Source organism: Grampus griseus (genome assembly GCF_964374135.1).
Source record: "Grampus griseus genome assembly, chromosome: 7".
Classification (NCBI taxonomy): domain Eukaryota; kingdom Metazoa; phylum Chordata; class Mammalia; order Artiodactyla; family Delphinidae; genus Grampus; species Grampus griseus.
Window position 1 is genome coordinate 23,968,586 of NC_139001.1, and position 22,138 is coordinate 23,990,723.

Sequence of the window (22,138 nt, forward strand, 5' to 3'; positions counted from 1 at the left end):
AGACTCAGAAAATATGATCCTGTCTTTTTGGGTTAATTCAGGACACCAGGTCCAGCACCAAGGAATGTTGATCATTTCCAAAGGGTTCTGGAGGTAGCTGGTTGACCATTTTCAGATATCCATGAAATGCTTTCTTTCCTCCTTGGGGCAGGGTTGGCAGGGGGAGAGGTTCCTAAAACTGAGAACTTCTCTTCCTGGTAATACTAAAAATTGATTTTTATTCTTTTCAAGAGCAATTGGTATGAACTAGGGGAATTGTTGACAAGCAACACCAATCAGCAAAACATATCAATCTGATGATGCACAATAGCTGATGATGTACAAAACCTTAATATATTAAACTTCATACAGTTTTAAAAGATCTATCTTAATTTCATAGTTCTAACAAATTGGAGTTTCTTAAAAGGAAGAAATCTTTACTGACTTTCTCATTTTTAAACAATTCTTGTCATAATATTGAGCAGGAAGTTTGCTGTGATTATTTCAGAGTTATTCATGCATCCTTTTAAAATTTCCTTTAGTGGACAGGTAAGAACAATTAATGATCTAGTAACATAACATTATCATTTGATTGTATTTTTCATTTGTCTTTAAAGACAACATACTTTACAGATACAACTTCTCAATGATTTCCAAAGCTAGGTAATTTTGGTTTTTTTAGAAGAAAGGAAAACTTTGTCTAATTAAAAATTTGTCATTCATTGCACTTGATATAAGAACATATTGGGGAAAAATTAAAAATTAAAAGAGGACATACCAGAGATCCAAATCTCATAATGGCCTAAAATGTCAGGAACCGATCACCTATATGCCAGGAACTGCTGGACCTGCACTCTTACTTGCTAAGTTGTTGCAGAATGCATCTTCTTATGCAATATTCATTACATCAATAGTATTTTGGAAGAATCTTCTGTGTAACCAGTGTCATCCTAAAAACCATTAAATCTGTGAAAAGCAAGCTTCTAACTTTAGGGAGCGAGAAATATAATTGGGAAATTAGGGAACAACCACAACAACAAAAAAACTAAGAAAACAGTAAAGGAATAGAGAAAATAGACCTGAGAATAATTGCTACAGGATTTCCCTTGAAGGGGAAGGAAGACCTTTCTCATTTGACAAGTGTCTTATCTGGAAAGACTTTGCAAAGGAAGTGAATTCTGAAGACATAGTGAAATGTACATTACCTGACAGGGGTTCTAGGTAGAGGGGATAGTGTAAAGCCTGGGAGAGTCTAACATCCGTGAGAAATAGTGACTTAAGCAAGTAATAGATATAGGTGAGCAAAAAAATTAGTAGTTTCCTAGAATTCTCTTCTTGTATCTAGCACAAATAAAAACAAGTCTCTTTTCAAAGATTTTATCTGCATTAATCCTTTTAAAATTATGTCATTAATGCATGGGCATTGCGGCACATTTGACTATACAGAAAAACATGAGGAAGAAAATAAAAACACCTAGAGATGCCTAACTGAAACTTTCCTTTTCTTTCTGGTATTTTTCCTTTGCATAAGTATGAATACATATATTTATGTAATTGGAATCACACCATATGTGCAGTACACTACATATTTTTAATAATTAACTTAACAAAAAAATCACCTCTTTCTACTGATCAAGGCTGTTTCTCCAAGACTGACCTCTTGAGACAGAATATCTTAACCAGTTTTGCGCTAATCAGCAGAATTTCCCTTAACAATTAAGCATTCTGACTAATCCACATGTTCCTTTCCTATTAGAACAGGGAGTAATAAGCAGGAAACAGGAAGCTCATATCTTTCTCATGGATGTCCAAAGTTGTGTAACTGGCAACAGGGAGAAATGAAATTGAAAGACTACATTCATTTATTTGTCTACTGTGACTTACTTAGTGATTGCATAGTATGTGCCAGGCATGTTGCTAGGCTATGGTGAGATAACAAGACAGACACAATCCAGTTCTCAATGAACTCAGTGTAAGGATGACACAGTTACCTGACTAGGAAATCCAAGGACAGCGTGGTAAGTACTAAGACAGAAAAAATGCAGGATGTTATGGCAACTCATAATTTAGGCTGGTTGAGGAAGTCTGTTGAAGACATTGGATGTAGCAGTGACTAAACGAAGCTGAGAGTTGGCTAAGAGTTAGCTGTAGGTCAGGGAGGGAAACATGAGTTTCAGGCAGAAGAATGAATTTTCTCTGGGCATGATACAAGAGCCACAACAAAGCCCTCAGTAGGGTTGAAGCAGAGTGCAGTGAAAGGTGTGGGGACAGATAACAGGACAAGAGAGGTCAGAATCAGAGCAGGAAGGACATTGTAAGCTATATGAAGAAGCTTGGAATTTTCAGAGCAAGACGGGCTCATTAAAATTTAAAAGTAGGAAGCAACACGATCAAATTATATGTTCACTCAAAAATCCTATCAAAGTTACTTTCTTAATTTTAGTTACAATTAGTTCATTTATTTAATGTTATTATGATACTAAATACTTCACTTACATTAAATTATTATTATTCATAATAACCCTGAAAAGTTAATGCTATCCTTCCAGTTATTTAGAGAGGAAACTGAACTCAGAGAGGGTCCATAATTTGCCCTAAATCACCTAGCTAATAAAACTAGCAAAGAGCTCAAAGGGAGATCTATTTTACTACAAAGCCCATGTTCTTTCCAGTGGAACAGACTGTCTTCTAGTTATGCTCAGCACTAACTGTTGGATGAGGATGCCAAACTTTATTTGAAACCTAATGAGAACTGGAGAAGCCTCAAAAAAAAAAAAAAAAGGTAAAAGCGTGCGGCAAGAGTAGGAGGTGTACTAGGTAGGAGTGAAAGTGTTGAGTGAGCCAATTCCTTTCAGCAATAGACTCCACTCTACGTAGATCTGCTTAAGTGGATTCCTATGTTCAAGAACTTGTCAGCCCACTAATATAATCCTTTCAGAACATACAGGTTTTCTTTTATTGAGGGGAGTTTGATTACATTGGCAACTCCAAGTAGTCCCAATTTCCTTGATTCTTTGAGTTTCTGCATTCATCTTCAAGGAGGAAATAAAAGTTCCACTGGAAATAAATGATGATTTATTTTTACAGGTAGCTGGTAATTCACATGAGAACTTCTAAAGGATAAATAGCCATTAAGAAAGTTCTAGTAAGGTAGATAGGCAATGTAGGAGAGCTTCAAGAAAGTTTTGGTGTCTTATCTTTCATTGCCTATATGTACTGCTTGTGTTCAAAGTCCCTTATTCCTGTATTTTGTCTACAAGCCAAGGACAGTTTCTCACAGCAGATTCAGTGAAATACAAATAATACTGTTCAATTGCTTTTGTTCACAGTGACTAACTGTGTAGCATATGTTTATAAATTAACAAATAGCCAAGGAGTTTTCAGAGCAAGAATTGTTCTTAGAGATAATTTAGTCCAGTCTACTATTTCATACACTAGGGAACTGAGACTCAGGTTGGCTTAGAATCTAGTCAGCCTCATTGCCTGATTTCCTAAACAGTTGTTTTCCCTCAAATATCCTCAGTTGGCTCTATACCAGCAATGCTTGTTAAGCCAATCTGATTTAAAAAGAAAAACTAAAAGCTTACCATGTTATTTCTTTATTAGACCAAGCTGCAAATCTCTAACTCATTCAAGTATAGATAGTGTACTATGAATTATCTCTTTTGTAGACAACATAAAATATCATTCTATTTCTTTGCCATTTTCTTTTTGGAGGTGTTTTGACTACTCCCATCCTCCTATAATTAGTATCAGCAAAGAATGCTCCAGTCAGGGAATAAGAATTGTTGAAGAAGTATCTGATAGAAATGTATTAGCTTCAGGGAGAATATCCAGTTATTTCAACTCACCTGGTTTGACTGAAGAGTGTTACTTTACTGTGGGGAAGTGAAGCATTCCACGTCTTGCTCACCTTCTGTGTGACCCCTTCATACCACACCTCTGTTGGGAGACAAAAGCAAACACCACAGAGCTGAGAATTCCCAAGGGCTGAGGGCCAGGTAATCCTTTCAGAACTGCTCTAACCTGATACTGCCTAAGGTGGGACTTTGTTAGTTTTTGAGAAAACTAAAATCTCCCTTTCTTTTCTTTTTTGACTTCCCTATTCCTTTTGCCTAAAATAACCATCTAGTAATCCCAAATATTTTGTAGTCATCCCTCAGTATCTGCAGGGAATTGGTTCCAGGACTGCCCCCCTACTAAATACTAAAATCCACAGATGCTCAAGCATTCAAGTCCTTTATATATTAAATGGTGCAGTATTTGCATATAAGCTATGTACATCTTCCTGCATACACTAAAATCATCTCTAGATTACTTATAATACTTAGTACAATGTAAATGCTATGTAAATAGTTGTAAATACAATGTAAATGCTAGGTAAATAGTTGCTGGATTGCGGCAAGTTCAAGATTTGCTTTTTGGAAGCTTCTGGAATTTTTTTCCAAATATTTTTGATCTGCAGTTGGTTGAATCCAAGGATGGGGAACCTGTGAATACAGAGGGCCTACTGTCTATCCTCTTATGGTAATTCCCTGACCTACTTTCTTTTGGAAATTATTCTCTTCAAAGATAAAAAGTGACTATCAAAGATTTTGTCATGAGACAGAATTGCTGATCTGGGAATAATCAAATGACTTCAAAGGAAAATGACTGCCTTACATTCACAAGGACGCATCCAACTTAAAAACTCAAAGCACCTAACAATCATGGTGATTTTTTCTAATTTCCCCACAAAGGAGACATGGGAGATGAGACATGAGGTATGATGTCTTAAAATCCAGGGTATGAATGAGGCCTCCTGCTAGAGTCCAAAAGCATCTGGGTCCTCCTACTTAGAGAAGACCATGTAGACATTGGCTCACTTTCTTCCTGCTGCAGACAAGAAGCACTCCAGGCCTTAAGAAAGTCCCCCACTCTCACCAATTAAGTAGGAAGACTTTTTGTCCCTGGTTTCCATGAATTCCCAGTGGGATGTTCAGAAGGTTTGACATCCAATTTTTCTGAATTTGTTCAGTGAGTGTTTTTTCGGAGGTCTCTGTAATCAGTCAGACATCCCCATAGTCTTAGGGAAGAGATGAGTCTCTTGCATATTCTCTCTAAAATTCTAATCAAAAAGCTCATGCTGGGGCTTCCCTGGTGGCGCAGTGGTTGAGAGTCCGCCTGCCCATGCAGGAGACACGGGTTCGTGCCCCGGTCCGGGAGGATCCCACATGCCACGGAGCGGCTGGGCCCGTGAGCCATGGCCGCTGAGCCTGCGCATCCGGAGCCTGTGCTCTGCAACGGGAGAGGCCACAACAGTGAGAGGCCCGCGTACCACAAAAAAAAAAAAAAAAAAAAAGCTCATGCTCAGTGTACCCAGCCAGAAAATGTTGGCATCAGCCATAATAGCCATGAATACCAAGGTGCCCTGGCAGGCACTAAGGCCAGATAAATAAGGCAGCATTGTAGAACCTCAGACCCTAGAACAACCTGACCAAATACATTTGAACCCTTTCTCCACTACTTAGTAACTGTATAACCTTGGGTGAGTTACATTTCTGGCTTCAGGTTTCTCATCTTTAAAATGGACATAAGAGTACCTATCTCATGTCTTTTATCTTTAAATCAAATGAATTAATATGCGTAAACTTAGGCTATACTGTGCACATAGTAAGTACTCAAAAAATGTTGTTCTTATCCTTTTAAATATGATCACCCCATGTAAACAGAAAACGAATGACCCATTTGTGACCATAATGCAAGTCACTTAAAATTGTAGACACCAAAGGTGTTCTTCAAGGCTACCTTTTGAGCAATTCCAGGTGACATTTCACATAGTTTTTGCAAATACAGCTCCTAGAACTGTGTCACTTGATGATACTGGTATGCTTTGAAAATTTCTCTCTGCGGTTTCCCGGCATCATGGGTTTTTTCTTTTGTTTTTTGCTTCTTTCTTCTTCACAAATAATGAATATTTTTACTGTTATGGTCTGTATTGATTTTTTCTGGCACCAGTGAGTAGAATGCAATTTATCCTAGGACACTTGAAAATGAGAACAAGTATATTCTTTTCTCCTTGGTTACTCCCAGATCTAAGACTCATATGTGGTTAAAGTGCAGCAAGTTAACATACAAACCCAAGTGATTAAGTCCCTTTAGAATTGGATGGAAAACTTATCTAAATTGCTGTTGCTGCTGCTAGACCTGTGTGGAAGTTGCCAGTCTTTTAAAATGATCTTTCAGTGTTGTTTTTTTCTTTAATGATTAAAATCAAACCAACTGGTAATTATTGAGCATGTGCTATATACAAGGCACTTTATGGATATGAGATTATAAGATAGAGATTCTTCAGAGAGACAGTGAGCAAGCCCTATGTTAAGCATATGCAATTCATTCTTTTTATTTTTTCCCTCAGAGACTTTTAAGTGCACTTTGTTCAGAAAATGTAGGAATATTACATGAGAGCAACAGAAATCCATTTCAATGGAAACTAGGGTCTACTTGTGAAAATACCCAGATTTGCTCATAAAATAAAGCCTTATCCAGAAAAAAAGCCCAGATGGTTGTGAAATACTGGGGCCAGAGAGACACCTAGCTTCTCTTTAGGATTTCCACCTACAAAAGTTTATAGCCAAAAGCCTGCCAAAAGGACTAATTCCTGAGTAGAGTTTTCCAAACTCTTACAATAGCAACATCAACAATCTCTTCTGCCTCCCGTGGGGAAAACTTCTGCAGAATGAGCTCTGTTGCCACCATCTGTCTGTGCTCTGCCCAGCCCTTCCCTAGCCTTTGTCATCTGGCCAAGTTCAAACAAAACCAGCTCACATTTACAGGTGTCAAGTATTTTTCAAAATGCTCCATACATGTTAACTCATTTTGCCTGTATAACAAGGTGGTTCTACTGTTTTACAGATGAGGAAACTGAGGAACCCAGAGATTGAGTGGAACCAGGGGCTTCCCTGGTGGCACAGTGGTTAAGAATCTGCCTGCCAGTGCAGGGGACACGGGTTCGAGCCCTGGTCCAGGAAGATCCCACATGCCGCGGAGCAACTAAGCCCGTGAGCCATGGCCGCTGAGCCTGTGCTCTAGAGCCCGCAAGCCACAACTACTGAAGCCCGCATGCCTAGAGCCTGTGCTCTGCAACAAGAGAAGCCACTGCAATGAGAAGCCCATGCACCACAACAAAGAGTGGCCCCCATTCGCTGAAACTAGAGAAAGCCAGTGTGCAGCAATGAACACCCAACACAGCCAAAAATAAATTTATTTTTTAAAAAAGGAGTGGAGCCAATTGGACTAGTAGCTGCTGAGCTTCTGGTCTCTTAACCCCCTTGTTATGCTGCTACAAGGCAGTGAGTGGTCTCAGTGGAGATAACAGATTCACTGGGGGTGGGGAGGGCAGGAGGGGGCAAGCTTTCATATCCTAATTTTTTCATCTAATTCAATAAAGTTTCAAATTTTTAGGAGAATAGAGAAAGACTCACTCTAACTGAGCACCTGAATTTGATAATAACTTTTCACAAAGTTGGTCTCTAAGTGGCAATGCCTCTGAGGGAGAAGAAGCCGTGAGTAGTCCTGGGCAAAACTGTGACATGGGTGAGATTCTATCTGTAATGAGATAGCCCCAGAATCCCACTGTTTAGGGAAAACCCACTGTCAGCTGCTTGGGATAGAAAGTGAGGGTGTGGGCGTCTAAGAAAGGGCTCTCTCCGTCAGCTTGAGAAAGCGAAAAGTAGTTGTTTTTGCTTGTGAGGAGAGCGCAGGTAGTGGGATGAGACTAGTGCAAAAGGGAAACAGTGACAATGTAAGTGTTCGGGAACTACGTGGCTGAAAGGGCAAGTGAAAATGCCCCTGGGATTTCTGGGGCAGGGTGGGGCTCAGAGGAGGAGGTTGTCTGTGTACAATAAAGGATATTTAAGTATTTAAGTTGGGCCTTCTTAAAGTTTTATTTGGAAGTGTTTGTACTGCTTCAAAGTAAACCCTATTAAACCATTCCCCAGCCCCACCCATACGCTGGGTCCCATCCATGCATCTCTTAGGATGGGAGGAGATGTTTGGTGGGAATCTGGGAAGGGGTGAAAATCATCTCTGTGCTTAGCAGGGGCAGAAGTAGGGACACAGGATCCCAGAAGCAGAGGAGCTCATGGGAGCTCTCGCCCTGAGGAAATTTGCAGAAGTCACAGAAGCAGCTCTTGGAATTGGGGGAGTTTTACACAAATATCTAAATTTCAAGGAGCTGTCATCAAGATAATATGTCTCCTCATCTGGGTGTACTCCCTCTCCCTAAGCATCTAGAGTTCTCATAAAGCCACTTCTTCAGTGCACTCCAGATTTAGCTTTACAACTCTCTTGACTGAACGGAGAGTTGATTCATTGTCTATTTTTGATACTCCATATTCCCTTGACCCTCTATCATGGTTGCTCTTTTTCTTCGTCACCAAAAAAAAAAAGAAAAAAAGACCTGTCATTTTCAATGGTGAGGCTGTCCTCAGAATCTTTCATTCTCTCTGGAAATGACCTGGGGCTCCTTGTACACAAACACCGAAACCAAATAGTCATATCATCACTGTGTTCCTAACCTTAGAGACTCTTAGCATGGGTGTGGGTTTGCATAACAGGGAAACTAGCATTGACCTGGTACAAATGCTAATTAAATGTTAAAAAAAAAAAGTCAAGGATAATGCTGCAATGATGTAAAAGGGTGTGTGTGTGTGTGTGTGTGTGTGTGTGTGTGCGCGTGTGCATGCCTAAAGCATCTAAATGGATTAGACAGTGGAAACAAGGCTCAGGGCGAAAACAGAAGGAAAAAAAAGTTTGTCTGAATGGATAGAGAAAATGGTTCCCTCTTCCAGGCAAGTGGGTGAGTCACCAACTAGGTGACAATGCATGTCACCTAGTCTCCATGTTCTGTCCTCTACCTTTAAAAGGTAGACTGGAATACCTGAGAATGTCACTACTTAACAAAAAGTATCTTCAAGATACATGAGACTCGTGTAATAAAGTGCATGCATCATTAGAAGGAAAGATCTGCGTTTCGGGGACTCTGTGATTCTATGATGCTATCTGAAAAAGTGAAAGCAAAATCATATTAACAGCAAAACTAAAAGAGAAATTCAAGTTACATTGAAAAGGGAAGACAGTGGAATGGAGGAAGAGGTGGGGAGAAGAAAAGAAAAAACGCTAATATTTATCAAGGAACGTATGTATGAACTTCATGTACTTCTCTTTTTTTTTCCCAAGAGAAAGGGTAGATCACATTGCAGTGTCTGTTGCCTAAATTCACTGTTAATTCATGTCTCTGGAGACACCTGTGTGGTCGGGACAGTTCAGCATTCAAATTACAGGGACTTGCAAATAAAAATGATTAACACATAAAATGTCTCACTGTCTTTGTCTTTTTTGTCTTGGCAGATGCTCTTTAAATATGCAAAAGTGAAAGAAAAAATAATCTCTCTTTTTTTGCCCTTTGGGATAATTTTTATTGTAGGAAACAGAATTTTCTGATGTTGGTATACTCTGATTCAATTAAACAAATACTTTCTGCTTGCTCACCATCAAAATGAGGAAGCTGCTTGCCCACAAATGCTCTACAGGAAGATTCAGAAGAAAAAGGAATTGTAGTTAATCCTTTCCCAGGTCACACCTAAAATAGGTCTCTGCTAATAGGGAAGTTATTTGTATTTTAAATATAAGTACACATTTAAGAATATGTTGAAGGAATCATGGATGAAAGAGTAGAGCCAGAAGTTCAATTCCACATTAAAGGGATTGAAAAGTATAGAAAGTATAGACTATTATTTTCCAAACTCCAGCAGAGGGTCTGAGATCTTCTATTATAACTCCCACAAAAATTAAAATATAGAAGGTGTTCCTTGGTTAAAGAATTTTCGGAAAGGCTGAGTTAAAGAAAGTTATTGCCTTCTACATAACTTTGGAGTATTTGGTAGGCTGATACATATTATGAATTTTCAAGAGAGGGATGTATGTGATAAGCAACAATTCTCAACCATAAAGCTTTTGGGCAGTATAAAATATCTCACATATTTTAAGGAAAGCAGGTTGGAAAATACTGGCATAGAACGAAATAGCACTTGAACATTGGTCTAAGTTTTCTGGTTAGGTTATATCATGTTGTCAAATCTAAACATCTTGATAGCGTGCCCAATACACAGTGGCAGTCCATTTTATTTACTTCCGGTTATGTGTGGATTTAGTATTTATGCTCAGACATCCATACTTCTTGACGTAAATGTGAACATTAATGACCCTATTCTGATGTGCAGTGGTGGATAGTTAAAGCCAAAGGAAAAAAAAAACAATCCAAGTTTAGTTTTAGAGAGGAGGCCAGTCAGTGAGCACTGAAAGCAATGGCTTCAAATTGCAGCTCAATACAGTTAGAAGATGTTCTTTTGTATTTACAATGGGAACACGGTGTTTGAGAAGAGTCATGTTATTTTTTTTTTTTCCCTCCCAAAGTGTTTACGTTGAAAAACAAATCTTCTTTCGTGATGTAAAATCTTAATTATTTTCTAAACAGCCCAGTTTCTCTCCACTCCTTCTCAGTTTGGAGCCCTGCTTTTGTCTAGTTGTATGTGACAACCCCATGGGCTTTTTGATGTCAATCCCGTACCTATTCTGTGACAGAAGAACTTTGGTCAAGGTAGCCATGTACTTTGATACTGCCTGCTCATTAACTCTTTGTGGTAATAACATTTTGACCCTATCTAGTTAAGGTATATTTGAATTTGCCACTTAAAAATAACGCTCCATGTCAGCAATAGATGATTGAGGAGAAAGCCATTTAAAGTGACTTTAGTTGAATGAACTGTAATTGTTGCCAGCTGTGGGAATAATGGGGCAAGCTTTAGCTACGTCAAGCAACAGATCTTGGAGATTCTGATTTAACCTTTGTAAATAACTCTTCTTTAAAAACAAAAGAAAACAAAGCATGCAAGGAGGGGAAGAAGATAATAAGGCAAGCACCAGAGAGGACACACACATATCTTTCTTAAAGTGTGATATCCAGAATATGAGGGAAACTGAACAGTTGTGTACTGTAGCAGGAAGACTGCAAATGAAATTGGCTCATTCATAATTTTAGTCATATTTCCCAGAATCAGAATTCAAGGAGAAAGTTTCTTCCCATCGTATGGATCTTCTTCCTTCTGTTGAGTGTTGTTTTCCTTGACAACCATGCAGAAAGCACTCTGGCACAAGCGGGTGATAAGGCTGCACGTCTTGCCTCATCAGTCATGTTGAACACACCCCGCGGCGATTACCATTCTGATTCAGGGCAGGATAAAGAGAGTTCAGTGCACAATGTGGTGTTTAGGGAGGTGATCTGGAAGCAGTAACCACACAACTGTGGCAGAAACTGTTTTGTGAATGTGTCAGTGATATCTCAAGTACATGAAAAACCAGCTTTACTGTCCCTTAATATGAGATTACTTTTTGTGTGTGTATTTCTAGAGCATTTACCATTGTAAGGTGGACAAATATTACCCTTGTTTTTCAGCTGTAGAAACTGGAATGCTGAAAGGTTAAACAATGTTCACAAAGTTACACTGTGAGTCATTTTCTGAATCAGGAAATAAATTAGTGGCTATGATTCCCTTTTCCCTGATTCTACCAGCTGGCAGGGTCATTTAACACTATTTACAGAAGTATTTTTCTTTATTGTCTTGCAATGCGCACCGAACAGATTTTCTGAGACTTAAAAATCATGAAATGTGACATATTCTAGAGAGCAGTAGAGTTCAACTAAAAACATTAACTCAGGCAACAAATTTTATCGAGCATTGATTTTGTACAGGGGCCAAAGGTTTTCAGTCCTAATTTAAACTCTATCCGTGATTTGGAAATACGTATGTAATGTCTTTTTACCTTTGGTAAAATAGCGATAATTATCCCTAACACAGATTTCATTAAAAAAGTTATATGATTTTATTACATGATATGTTTTGAGCTGAATAGACGGAATTACAATTTTTTAAAACATCATATCGCCCTCCCCTTTTCTAGTTGAACTTTGGTAGCTTTCTTATGAAAAAGTTTAAAAAATATTATCTAATTTTAACATATGTGTTTATACTTGTCAAAATACTTCAGAAGAATGTACCATATTATTGTACTAAACATTTACATATACTGTCACACTTGGTCCTTGTGACAACCACTTTGCTACCTTCCTAGTAGGGACTTACACCTAACCAAATAAATTCAACTCTGTTCCCTAAAGTTTCTTGGGTGTTTTTTTTTTTTTTTTTTTGTGGTACGCGGGCCTCTCACTGCTGTGGCCTCTCCCGTTGCGGAGCACAGGCTCCGGACGCACAGGCTCAGCGGCCATGGCTCATGGGCCCAGCCACTCCGCGGCATGTGGGATCTTCCCGGACCGGGGCACGAACCCGTGACCCCTGCACCGGCAGGCGGACTCTCAACCACTGCGCCACCAGGGAAGCCCTCTTGGGTGTTTCTTGATAAGACTGCTGTCCTGCATACTATGTTTACCTTCCATCTCCAGTTATACCCCTTTTAAAGCTATAGCTAATGCATGGCCAGAAATACCAAAAGCATTCATTAGCAAAACTGGAACCTTTTTTCTAGGCACCTCTTTTTAAAGGGATTTAACTAAATAATAAGAAAAAAATTAAAAGCACACAGATATAGAAAACACAAAAAGCCGAGTTTACACAGTGCAGATTCCTGATTCAGCTACTGCTAACTAGAACTCAGCCCGCATGAGATTCCAAATGCCATTTTGAACAATCTGTAGTATAGGCCTCACATGCTTACCCAGAGCTCTTGTATACCTTGATAGTTAGCAAAGTCTCTTGGAGGCTATAATGACCTTCAGATCAGTTAAAGAGAACAGCAAGCCTGGGAGGGTCCCTCCTGATGCTAGCAGGGGTAGTAAAATCTAGACAACCACACAGAAAGATAAAATGGGGGAAATGCCAAAGCAACTTGGTTCCCCACCCAAATCAACACCAAGCTGCTTATTCCATGGCTAGGGGTTTCTAGGTTTGGTTTTAGTAAAGTAAAAGTTTTCTTTGTTAGCTGTATTATTATCTTTATTTTACAGAGGAGGAGAGAGAAAGAAACTCAAAGGTAAATAGCTCATTCTAGGTTAAATAAGCATGCATTGGTAAAGCTTGAATTTGGATCCATTTATGTTTAAAGGAAGTACTCTTTTCTGCTGTATGTATCTTGTCGAAGAAGGGATGTGGCCACCTGGAAGACTGCAGAGATGTTCTGCATGGCCAAGTGGGCACAACCGCCAGGTTACTTCCAGGGAACTCTGAGCAACTCACTCTTTGTCGAGCTTTAGATTTGGAAATATCTTCAATGACACCCAAACAATACTAAGAAAAAAAAAAACAACTAAGAGCAAGATTTTTAAAAAAGGAATTAAAAGCCATAATAAAAGAGGATATGATAAGCATGAGACATATGGTAAAACACAGCATCTCATTAAAATAAACCCTGCGTATTAATACCTTCCTCTAAACTCTCCATCTGACCGTTTCTGAAGATGATGAAAATACCACATATACCGTCAATTCTCCTTATTTGTGGTAGTTCTGTTCTATAAAATTGCCTTGAATACTAAACCACTGCTCCTAGAGGACATAAAGGGTTAGGTTCCTACAATTCATCACATTTTCATCAACTGATTAATACAAACCTTGTTTTGTGTACGTTTCTGTTTAAAAGCACTTTATTTACTATTATTGTTGATTCATTACACTGACCTCACAGCTGACAGCACTATAACTCTTGCTGGAGTAAACTTTATCTAACACACATATTTTCTCCAGAAGACACATCACAGCTGTCCTGTACTTAGGAACAATAGACAGCACTTCATCACTGTGCTTGGAGTTCATTTTAAACATCGAATCACAACAAAAAGCAAAAAAATGCAAAAAATGTGACACTAAAGAGACCGTGAAAAGGACATATTTACAGTATGAGAGCATCCCTTTGTTCTACCTCAGCTGGACATATGCTTGTTGGGTGACACAAATTCATTGCTGCTCTGGGCTTGTCTATGAATGACCTCAAAGCACGGCGATTTGGGGGTTGCAAATAAGTTTTAGTGAGTAGGTGAACTCACAAATACAGAAACTGAGAACAAAGGCATTCAACTGCAAATACAAACAAACCATACAAAACTAGTTTTCAACCTGTGGCCACTTACATTCCTATCCACACTGAGAAATCAATGGACCTAATTTTCATACTGGGAGTTTGGGGACCAGTTATTAGGGTAATGATCAACCTTGCTTCAGTCTGTACCATTTCAAATCTAATAATGCATTTTGTACTAAAGTTTTAAGGATAAACCAACTGAAATATAATGAATTTTAAAGTTACTGTAACACAAAATTAAATCACTCAGAGGGATAACAAAATAATGTTAGTAATAATAAAAGATAGTAGGGCCAAAATTGGAAATGTGAAAGAATTGGAAGATGGTTTTGTGTGTATGCCAGATTTTCATTTCAACATAACTGTTGCTATAATGTCCTCCCACTAGTTTTTCATACCATGTGTTATAATCCCACACAGTCCACATGATGCTCAGTGCTATTAAGTGAAGTGACAGAAAAATAAGTAATAGAACAGCAGAGCTGTATCTCCCCATGGCCTGGAATTCAGACTTAGAAAACAAGTAGTGAAAATCATATAATGGAGATGTTTGGAGCATGGTAAACACTGCTGAGTTGATAAACGATGGCCTTTCCAATATGATTTTGTCATTAAATGGGCTTGTTTTTTTCATCAAAAGTCCATGCAAAATGAATATTGCCACAAATCATATATTTTGGCTTTCTTTGATATTCCGTGGATTGTAGCAGGCCAGGTTTATCCTGCAGAGGTTTGGCATCGTTTTAAAGGGTAATATGAGTGTGTGTTAAGGGGCAGGGGAAGGGCAGTGATAAATATACTGTGTAGATAAAAACTGATTGCGATGTAAGCTAATAATACTTGAAACGGTTCAGAAGGGCCCTGGCATTGTGGTCGATTCTGATTTGCTTGAGATTTAACAGGAATCTTTCTACCTTGAACCCCATGAAATCTGAAGTTGAAGAAAATTGAATTCATGTACAGTAAAGCCACTTTTCTCACAATATTTTAACCAAGGAATATTGTGTGGGAAATTGATTCCATATGTTTTCAAGTCATTTATGCAACTTGAATAATTAAAACTTTCATTGGTAAGAGCTGCCTGATGCCTTTAAAGTCAGGAAACTATCTTATGCCAAAAGTAGACAAACTCAAAAGGTCACCAAAAGGTCAAGCTAAGTTTGAAATTTTGCAACATCCAAAAATGTAATTATTCTAAGATAATTTAAATGTTTGCTAATCCCTCCTGCTTATTATCACACGATAAAACAAATAGGAAATTCCTTTATTCTCTCATATTTTTGTTCCTTTTTATTTTTGAAAACTGTTTGCCTATGTGTCTCTCTAAATTTACCACCAAGTTATGCTGGATAAGAGCCTAGTCTATTAATGACATTTGCAATAAAATCTTATCATCTTTTTTTAAAAAAAAAAAAATAAATTAATAAATGCTTATGATGCATTTCTAATTAAAAACAAAGCATAATGAGGAAGATACATTTTTGCTTCAATCATATTTGAATAATTCTACTAAGAGTTGCAATTATTATTCTCATTTAATAGAGTTAGAAATCAAGGTTCAGACAGACTAAGTAGGCTGTGAAAGCACATCTTAACTGAATAAGCTAAACTTTGCCTGAAACACTTTAGAAATACTTGATGAGAAACAGGTAAAAGCGAGATAGCTAATAAATTTAGCCCCGAAGAAATACTAACCCAAGTTTAATCTATTTACTTTTGTGTATGGTACTAAGAGAATGGGACTTGGGGAAAAATATGAAAATGAGGAATACTGAGAATTTTACAGTGTTTGTAGAATAAAGATGACTAAATTTGGAGCTGGAAGTCTTGCATTCAAATTCGGACTCTTCCACTTATTGTTAGCCTTTTGACTTATAGAGGTCATTACTATACACATGTGAAATAATAATAGTAATTACAATAATATAGAGAAAATGAGGAAGTCTCTACCTATAATGAAATTGAAAATCATTGAGTTTGAACACGTTTATTGTACTTGTTTAATATTAGAGTTTAATTTTTCCTCACCTTCATTGTGAAACACAAGTTTACCAAACACAAGATGTAAATTATTTCAAAAAGTTATTTTCTGAAAAAGTATAAAATTTTTACTTATTTCTCTAACTTTGAATCATTTTTACAGAAAGAGACAGACCTTGCTTTGCCTTGCTTGCTCTAAATCTCACACTTTCTTACTACTTTAGAAAAGTAACTAATTTAAAACGATGGACAATTGGCCTTTCAAATAAGATGTTACTTCAGGGGAAAAAAGAAAAAAAAAAGAGTAGTAGCAAAAAAGGAAGAAAGTTAGTCATTCAGTTGGAAACAAGCAAATACCTGCCAAAACAATCCATGGAAATCACTCTATTGCTGTGTGTATTGTGTTTATGCTATAATTAAAAATGGATTAAAAAGAACTAGAGCATAGCACCTCTGATTACTGTTCGCCTTAACACTCAAGAACAAGAAAGCCACGGTGTTAAATTTAGCCAGTGGCACTCAGCTAAGCCCAAGCTGTCTAGCCTGGCCTGTGGACAGTTAGTTTCCTTCTCTGATATGATCCCAGTAAAATGGAGGGGAGAGAAGTTGATGATTTTTTGGGTAACTAAGGAACTTGAGACCTTCCCTCCTCCCTCCTTCTTCTCTTAATGCAAGGGCTTGAGCTTTAGAATCGGTAATTCTGAACATATTGGGTCTTTTTCATGCCATATTGAGGTTTCAGATACAATATTTTCATTCTTTTTCCCAGCAGATGAAGTGCTAGTTACCTACCATTTTCCCTGAATAGGAAGGCTGCTTCTCTGTTCTTTGTGCTTTCCCCCTCCTCCTTTCAAACTGAGTCTCATTGTGTTTACCCAGAAATGGGGCTTTGTGGCAATTAAAAGATTCCAAAGTGGCAGAGGCTAACGCACCAGTAGAGCAGGATTCCAGCTTTTCATGGTAACACCCAACTTCCCTTCTCCAAGCACCTCTTCTTAGCTCACCCAGACAATTCTAATCCTACCTCTGTGGTTACTCTGAAAAAGCATCCAGTTTGGTTCAGAAAGAATCTTTCTTAAAAAAATATTTACCAACGTCTGTTTCACTCTTTGGAGGAGTGAGCAAAGGAAGGGCTTGAGTCTCTTAATACTTTTGGATCACACATTGTGTGGTTGATGATAAAATGTAGTCAGGGCTACTAGCACTGGAGCCCAACCTGGGCAGAGACTGACACTTTATTGCCTTGATGATTGAAAACCTCAAGTGGTTTGATTGGCTACTCATCACCTGGATGACTATTATTCCTTCTTGCCATCCACTACAAGTCACTTCCTCTGTATGGCAGAAACCCAGGAACATTGCATGAGGGTTACAACATTTTCCTTTTACAATAATGGTCCTTACCTTTCTCTTGGTTCCAAGAACTCTTTAAATGTCAAAGTGATTCACATGGGAGGAACTGATCCTACACTTCTCATTGAAAAGCTCAAAGATGTAAGATGTTTTCTCTCATGAAATGGTACGATGCTTATCTGTTTTTGGTAATAATGCAATTCGTGCTTATCATCATCACATTTTCAGTCTGCACGTAGCCAAGCAGTCTATGGGATAAAAGGTATAAGGAATGTATAATATTGGGGGAAAAGTATTTTCTGTGGCCCTTGCTTTTACTACCTACTTCTTGATGCCCTGAGCTATTGTGAAGAATATCTCAAGAAAGAGTTAATTCTCCATATCCTTATGTTGTAGGATATTTCATTAACCATGTCTTAGTTTGAGGATAGTCTACAGCAGTATCTTTCCCATAAACATTAATGGGTGAAAGTTCATTCTTTTGAGATGATTATTTTCCCCCACATGAATTCTGAACTACATTTTAAATATCCCCTTTTATAAATGGACAAGTCAGATTATATATATATATATATATATATATATATATATATATACACATATACACATATACACACATATATATGAGAAATAAAATTTTGAGAAAGAACATACTAAGCATTTTAAAACTCATTCATGACTATTTATTGAGAACCTTCTCTGCTATCACTATCTACTCTCCAAGCAGGGGCTAATTGCCCCCCTTAGGATCTAGAGCCTATTCCCTCTTGCTTCCTGAGGGATATCGTCCCAGCAGTTCTTCTCTCTTTTGCTTGCATTAACAATTTCCCCCTCTCTTCTGGATCTTTCTCATCTACATACAAACATGCTGTTTAAAAAGTCCTCTTGGGAATTGATGTACCCCCAACTAACACCCCCTTTCTCTCCTCCTTTTTAGACAAAGTCTTTGCAAGTAATGAGTCCATTTACAGCCTCTAAATTCTCTCACTCTCTCTTGAACTTAGGCCAACTAGTCTTTTGCCCCCACCACTCCAAGGAAATGACAACTCTTGTCAAGGCCACTGGTGTTCCTCATGTTGCTAAATCCAAAGGTCAATTCTCAATCCTTATTTTACTTCACCTGTTAGTATCATTTAACACTATTGGATCTAAAATTTATCTGACTTGAAATTATGATGCACCATTTCTAGCATCCACAGCTTCAACTACCTCTTATTGGCTGATGACCCACAAATCTACTTCTCCACTCCAGACCTGATATTTGTTGGAGACATGGATGGATGAATAAATGAATTACTTTTTCTATACATCGCTTTACGTGTTATACCAAGAGTATTACTAAATGTAAGGAAAAAGTAGAGCAAATATTTCCTTGTTACAAATTTGTTGATAAGATTCTGAAATATGGTCTTCTTTCTCTGGGTGAAGTTACTTTATTGGCAATAATAAAACACTACCATTTTATCCTTATGCTTCAGAAACACAAAGTTGTACCTGTATAGATAAATATTGTGCCATGCCAATTCTGTAATTTTTTTTTTTTTTCCTGCGGTACGCAGGCCTCTCACTGCTGTGGCCTCTCCCGTTGCGGAGCACAGGCCCCGGACGTGCAGGCCCAGCAGCCATGGCTCACGGTCCCAGCCGCTCTGCGGCATGTGGGATCCTCCCAGACCGGGGCACGAACCCGCATCCCCTGCATCGGCAGGCGGACTCCCAGCCACCGCGCCACCAGGGAAGCCCCAATTCTGTAATTTTTTAATCTACGAAAACAATTATCTCTGATGTCAATCATCACCAATACATTTTCAGCCCATGCTTAAAAATGTTTAATTAATTGGAATTATTGATCTAGGCTATTTCATACACAGTGGTCAAAATTTATCACGTTCATGATCTCCTTGTACCTGTGGCCTCTTGACAAAATCACGAATAAAATTATTTTTCTGCATTAGTTTTCCAGCTTAGCTCCTGCCTCTTCTGCCTCTTCATCCTGCTCTGGGCCCAGCTCTGAGCTCCTACAATTGGCCTGTATTCTTTCAACCAGGAAGCACAATGCCCAGCAGGGTCCCAACCTGTCTGATCCTGCCCCGCTGCTTGGTAACTAAGTCCTTCTTTAATGATTGTGGTCTACTTTACCCCATTCCTGACCCTAGCTACAAACTGGTTTTTGAAAAATTCCTAATAAACTTTTGCTCTAGGAAGTGAACTTTCTGTAATAAGATGATCCCAAGAGTAAGATCTTAATTTCCTTATTAATGCAGAAATAAAACTATCAACCAGAGTTGCAGTGTGGATTCTTCCTATGGCAATGGACATATGTATCAGTAAAACAGACAGTATTCTGTGTGTCTTATCATAATAATCACCCCTTTTCTGTGTGGAATTTACACTGGCTTCAAGTGACTTAGATTGGCATTGATAATCCCTGACTTATAGGAGAATTATTATCTGTGTTGTAATGTACTTTTTCCTTGGTTAAGAATGAGAGAACAGCAGGAAGAGGATGAGTAGAAATCTGAGGGAAGGGATCTATATTACAGTGTACAGAGCAATTTATAATAATGTGGTAGTTTGATACGACATCCACTTTTTAGAAATGTAATGAGATTCCCTGTCTCAATAAGCAATAAGATCGAAAAGAAGAAGAAAAGGAAGGAAGGAAGGGAGAGATGGAGGAAGGGTAAGAGGGTTAGAGGAAGGGGGGAGATGGAGAGAGAGAGAGAAATTATTCTCTTCTCATAAGACCCATTAATAAAATATTTCTGATAAATTTCCAAGTTTAGAGAATTTAGCATTCTCCCTGTAGAGATTGTTTAATTCCAGGGAGTCCAAATGTAGTATTGACCAAAAATTAACTTGTATTTGTTGCAGAGTATAGGGAGGCTTAAACTGGGAGAAACTGATTAAACTCCAAGGAACTCTTACTATGATAAAGAAATCACATCAGGCCTTGAGTTCAAGTCCTATTTTATGACTATTTTCAAAAGGGTGTGATTTATTGTGGTCAGTTTAAAATAATAGGCCAGGTGGTGTTTTTTCACTGGTTCTGCCTGCTGGTAAACATGTGAACTTAAGCTACCTATCCATGCTCTTATTTCCACTATGAAAAACAGAAATCCTTTCATTTATTTTATCAAAGCTCGGGGTATTTTGAAGTACCACGTTTATGCTAATTTATAAGTATTAATGGAAAAATATCAGAAAGTTTGCTGATTTAAAGAAAAAATGATTAATATTTTTTACTAGCATCTACTGGCATGATCTGCACATAACAAAAGCTACCATCATACATAATACTCCTTGATGTCCATATATCAGAATTCTCAGAGGAGAAGCCAACATCTGACTCAGTAGAAAGATTGATCCCTATTGCTGGATCCTCCCATTTGGAATGATGTCCCAGACAGTTTGTACTACCACTCCCTATGCTGAATAAATACATAAATTTTGTTTTAATTATGTCAATCTTTCCTTAATGTGAAATTCTCAGGTATGTGGGATACAATGACTTTGAGAGTTATTTCAGAGGAATCAAGAATTAGTCCCTATATTCTAGTTCTTGTAAAGCCACCCTTGTACCTAATATTTCATATGGACAATCCAACATGGTTCCTATAATGGACAGCTGATGGTGTAAAAGAAAGTTAGACCAAAGAAATACCCAAAACATATGACTACGTAAACCTGTTGATAACATTTGAATCTGAATCAGCAGACTTTTTATGTCAATGAATATATAAAATGTTATATTCTGTAAGTTACATTTATATTAATTCTCCCTCCTCAATCTTCAATAATTCCTTATAATTAATACCCAGTTAAGAAAAGTATACCTAGAATCTTAATAATGATGTAATAACTTCTTGATCACTCTGGAATGTGGTGACCCAAACGTGCACTACATGGATTTTCATGTCTATGTTGTCTTTCATGGTGTTTTTTGGATTCTCTACTAAAAAGAATCAGTGCTTCTAAAACAGAGCTTCAGCGATCATATGCCTGGATTAATCTGTCATCATAGCATCAGCACTCTTCACAGCAAAAAGTTCAGAAACTCAGTTTTCCTGGTTTCTGAACAATCCTTTGGCTACAGGAAAGAAAGGCAGGCAAGGTAGGCCCCTAGGTCACATATTTCTGAGAAAAAAAAATACAGTTTATCAGATAAATTAAATCAGAGAAAGTTAAAATTATTTTGAAAAAATACATCTTGGGAAGTTTCTGTAAGGATAACACAGAGATCTGTCATCAACAAGGTGTAAGTCATTCATAATTAGGATTCTGTGAGTGATGACTCATGTCTCTTGGATAAATGAACATAAAAGCAATTAGCAGGATGTGAGTTATTTGGTTTCTAAATGGCCTGACAGTTATGACAACCAAATTTAGATTTTTATCTGCCTAATGCTGGTTCAATGTATTCAGCATTAAATTAACTCTTTTTTCTTAGAGTCAGTGGGAAGCTATTTTTTAAAACTTAAAAAAAAATACTTATGATTACATTTCCTGTTTAAGGAAAGAGAACATGACAAAACGATGTGATTCCCAGAAGAAGGCATCAAATTAGATGTGTCATCCCAGTGAACATGTCCAATGTGATGCAGAACTTCAAGTCTCATGATGGACAGCCAAGCACCTGCTCAGCATATACCATGCCCATGATAAACCGAGAGAGCTGGTAAACTTAATCGCTCTGAAT